Source organism: Rhagoletis pomonella, unplaced genomic scaffold, assembly GCF_013731165.1.
Source record: "Rhagoletis pomonella isolate Grant_MI unplaced genomic scaffold, Rhpom_1.0 Rhpom_scaffold_00011, whole genome shotgun sequence".
NCBI classification, from domain to species: domain Eukaryota; kingdom Metazoa; phylum Arthropoda; class Insecta; order Diptera; family Tephritidae; genus Rhagoletis; species Rhagoletis pomonella.
The window spans coordinates 11465300-11470766 of NW_023458565.1; positions in this window are offsets into that span (position 1 = coordinate 11465300).

Sequence of the window (5467 nt, forward strand, 5' to 3'; positions counted from 1 at the left end):
ATTTTAATAATTCATTTAACTTTTTTAATAATTTGAAAGAAAGTTTTTATACAGGTGGCAACCCTCTTCCAACACATCAAAAATATTCTTAATGTTTAAACAAAAGACTTCTTAATACTCTTTTGTTTGACTTCCATATTTTGACATTTGATATAACTTTTGGAAAAGTCAACTAAATTCGATATTTAAAGCAGGTGGCTACCCACTTCAAAATATATTTAAACTGCTACCTTCTGAGCCCCATTTCGTTTGGCACCCATATGTTGAAACATTTTTTTTCTAATTAATTTCTTTAATTCAAATTTAATTTGATATCTTAAACAGGTGGTAACCCTTTTAAAGTCAAGTTAAAAAAGAAATATTTTCAAAACCATTTCCATTGATACCCATTTTGTAATATTTGATTTTTTTAGATAATATGAATATAATTTTTAAAAGCTGGCAAATTTGTCAAAAAAGTAAAACGTTATTGCATATCTGCAGTCCAAGCCTTTTAATTTGATACCTTATTTAGGAAAATCGAACGATAACCGCTCCGTTATTACGGCATTGCTTATTAAAAAATTTGCATTCAATTGTTCTAGAGGTGGCAACTCTGTTCGAAAAACTAAAACCAGTTTGCACATCCACAGGCCAGCGCTTTAATTTGAGAATCGAGCGAACGGTGCAGATCTCTTATCCGGAACAAAAAATGCGTTCGCGTATTATACATATATATAGATACGGAGGCACTACGCTTTTTTGTTGGTATTTTTTTTACTGTACTGATTTGTGTGTCCATCACTGTAGTTTTTTTTAACCAATATTAAAATTTAGCATACTGTACTCTACTCTTATTAGGCAAGTTCCTGATCAAATTTACAAATTCTCTTACTTCTAGAGCGAGTATGAAAATAACAACTTTTAATGCCACTTCACTTGCAACGTACGAAAAGGGGGTAAGTTACAATTAATGCGAACACATCTCGCAGTTTTACAATTTTGCACACCCGTTGGTACACCCACCACCACCAGCACGCTATCAAATCTCAAGGGTAAGTAAAGATGTAATTACAAAGCAAATATAATATGTCTGCCATAATTTGCGGATGGTAAGAAAAAAAATATTTAATTATTACTTATATAAAAAAATATATAAGTACACACGAACATGGATGAAAAACTAGTATTCAAATCCAGCATCAGCTTTTCTATTGAGCTCCTTACAAATACTGTTATATCACAATTCGTTAGTTTTTTTTTGGCAATCTGCTAGTTTGAATACTCGTAGTTTGTTTGGCAATCAAAGTGCCACTCTGAGTCGTTAAATTTTTTTTTCTTGCAACGCAAGTACTCGAGTTAAACCCTGCCATCATACTATGCATATCTGCTAAAAACACATAATAAGGGTATTCACGATCCGGTGCATACTGTCTAGCATGGTGCATAGATAGCATTAATAGCATGATTGTTGTTGTTTCATGTGTTCAAACAACAACAAAAATAAGCCAATTTATACTTTATATGCACCATGCTAGACAGTATGCACCCGATCGTGAATACCCCTAATGTGTTTGTGTGATTGTTTCGATATGTATTTATGTATGTGACATATCCACTTCTGCCACTTGATTGATGATCACCACAACATCATAAATCACTTTCAAGTAGATACTCGTCAACGGAGTGAACGTTCGTTTGCTCTATTGCCGCGACATTGTAATACCGCTTGGCGTCCCTCCTGTTGGCGTCCAGGATTATTCCAGGTTGGCAGAGGGGCTTTAAAGCGCGCCGGTGGCACTCTTTGATATATGGCGCAATTCATGTGTATGTATTATCAATACTAGTACTGTTTGAATGCATGTAAAATCAATGATTTTATATCCTGTTTATTTACATAGTATTTATCAATTAGTTGATCACACCGTTTGGCGGGCGAGTGACATATTGTTTGAAGTTATTGTGTGAAGTAGGATAATCGAATCAGTGATATTTAAACATTTTTTCCGTCATTTATTCTATACCGCTGTAGTTCAATTAGGTTTCCCAAGAGTTTTTGTTGATGTAACCAAGTAAAACAAAGAAAACAAGTAAGGGCTGTCCTGAAGGCTGCATACTAGATGCAATATCCAAGCACCATTAATTTTTATGTATCAGCCTAAAATTCAAATTTGATTAAAATTTTCTAGATTTTGTAATGCAATGTTATATGTATGAATTAAGAAAAAATCGAAGGTCGATTCTCGATTTTTTTTTATCGATTCACGGATCGAATCGCAACTATAAAATCGATTGTTCGCCTTTTTTCAAAAACCATTTTTGGAGTTATTCGAAATATGGAAACTTGAAAAACCAGGTTCACTATTTTGAAATAAAGAAAAAACCTAATTAATCGGTTTTATTTTACATATTTTCTCTACAGTAACCCTTTACTGTTAGTCAGAAATCAGGACCAAAATTGCAAACTGACTGTTCAAAATAGGTATAGTTTTAATTTAGAAATCAATAAGTCAAAAAAAGTTCGAAGTATTTTGGATTACAAGTAAAATAGTGTAAAGTAAAGCACTTTTGGTGCCTTCTAGCCGCAATGAATACTTCATAAGATACACATTTTTTTTTTTAATTGAAAAGGACGAATATTCGCCTACATGCCCAAAAAATGTTAAAGAAATTTTCCGTCAGCCGATATCGGGCGAGGATTAGCCATATATATGCGTCTAAAGCGCTCAGGAGGGGAAAAAACCTATCAGAACCGGGGACCGAACATAACAGTTATTGATGAAAACTGTCATGGCAACTTTTACTATGAGGAACATGTTCTACAACTAAGTAATACATGCCAATCGATTTTTTTTCCAGCGAGACTACAATTTGAAAATAAATTTTTATTTGTAATTTTTATGCAAAATTAAAAAAATAGCAATTATATTTGATTTTTATATTATAAATCCAAAATAACAATTATTTTTGATTCTTATATTATGTGTCTTAGATAACAGTTATTGAAGACTTTTGTTTATAAAAGTCATGAATAAGCATCAGTCAGTGAAAAACTGACTTTAAAAAGTCTTCAATATAAATCAGTCACCGACTTTTTACTTTTTAAATCATTCGTATTATTTATGACTTTTACAAATAAAAGTCTTCGATAACTGTTATCTAAGACATATAATTTAAAAATCAAAAATAACTGTTATTTGCGTATTATTTAGATTAAATTCAAAAATAATTGTTATTTTGGATTTATAAAATAAAAGTCAGAAATAGCGGTTATTCAAGAAGTAATTAAATAAAAGTAAAAAAATAATTGTTAAAAAGCGTTTTTTTTTAAATAAAAGTTGTAACTGTTACGGTCCCTCATCAGCACTCCTTATATATGTATGCAAATGAAAAACAAAATTAGATGAGGTTTCGAGACGCCTATTGGAATAATCTCCTCGAAGTTTGAACTATTCGAGAGAAAAAGAAATTGGTAAATTAATTTCTTAAACATGTGTTACTGGCAATTTTAATATTCGAGTGTGAATTTGTTAATGTAATATTTCAGCAACTTTTAACGAGAGATATTTTTCTTTACTGATTAATTATTTAACCTAAAAAATATGCCACCATACTGCCGCCACATTCGTTTAAATACACAACATTTGTTTTTGCTCAGACAAATCCATTCGAGTTGTGATAAATAATATTTAATTTCATATACGTATGTACATACAAGTAGGCATATATGTATGAACATGGTAAATATGACAGTTAAGTATATTTGTACATATGCTCTAAAATTCAAGTGAAACATATGTAAATGCCCATTTGACACGTGTTAATTTCAACTAAACACGCAAATTTCTATTTGATTTCGACTTTAGATGGGCCGCATAAAAAGGCTGCAGGGATATGCGACATTCTGTCACAAATATTTGGAAAATTATTTGTGATTGAAGTAAATATTTTTACGTTATTTATAGTGCACTTGTTATGCATAAATTAAGCAAATGTTAGATAAGATATGTAAATAAAGGATATGATATACATATTTATGTGGGTAGCTAATAGGCATTCCGGTGCGAAATTAAATGGGCGGTGTGCAAAGTGTGGATGCGAAAAAGCGAATTTTAATGGAAATATCAGTGAATGTAACAAGTTGACAAAAAATGAAAAAAACCAAGCTTTATTTGAATGCCTTTTTGATGTTATTTTTATTTTTAACTTGCCAGTATATACATAAATATGTATATACATATGTGTACGCAACTGACAGGAATTCGGCTGATTCCTTACTTCTTTACGTAAAAATTAGGTTCTGAACGGAGTATGAAGAAATTCTTTGTTTTCACAAAAGTAAAAATAACGAGAAAATTAGAATTATGTAGAAGTTGTTTTTTAGATAAAGACTGCAAATAAAGAATGTACACGAAAAAAACTGGTCACAGTTAAAACGTTCTAAAACATAAATATATTAATGGAATTCAACGATATTTACATATATTTACATCTAAACTTAGTTTTATTGAAATTCGTTAAAAAAGAGTTAATTCTCTTTGTAATAAGCAAACGATCGCAATTTTGACTTTATGTCCTTCATTAGCCCTTGCACAGAAGTTTCAGTGATTTCCTTGGAAACCAACTGCCATTTATTTTTGAATTGTTGTGCGTTTTTTACAGCTTTGTGGGTCTTAAGAAGTTTGGATTTCATAACGGCCCAGTAGGTTTCGATCGGCCGATGCTCTGGACAATTAGGTGGATTCACCTCTTTTGCTACAAAATACACTTTGTTTCTATGTTACCATCTTAAAGCCATTTTTCCGTAATGACATATCGCGAGATCAGGCCAAAAAAGCACTGGATCTTTATGAAGCCGTATAAGAGGTAAAAGTCGCTTTTGCAGACACTCCTTAACATAAATTTCTTGATTAATTGTACCAGTGCTTACAAAAGGATCACTTTTGAAGCCGCATTGGCAAATTGCCTGCCAAATGAGAAACTTTTTGGGAAATTTGTCAAACTTTTTGTTTTTATATTTATCTGCAACATTGCCTCTTTTATTTGCAGTGTGAAATTCGCGGCCCCGGATTTGTTTAAAATCGGCGTTTACGTACGATTCGTCATCCATAACAATACAGCCAAATTTTTGTATGAGACTGTCGTACAATTTCCGAGCACGTTGTTTCGCCAACAAATTTTGCTTACCGTTGCGATTAGGCGCTGCATTCACTTTGTAAGAACGTAGTCCTGCTGTTTTGCATACTTTTTGTATATACGAAGACGACATGTTTAATTTTTTGACGACATCTCTTACCGAAAGTCCAGGATTTTTCTTAAAAGCAGATAACACTTCCTTTGCCTTAATTTCGCAAGCAAATCCTTTTTTTCTGCCACTAGCAGGGCTCCTTTTTAAAGATAAACATTCATTGTATTTTTTAAGCACATAAGTAACGGTAACGGACTTTGGAAATTTTAGCTTTTTTGCGATGTCGTTATGGAACATGCT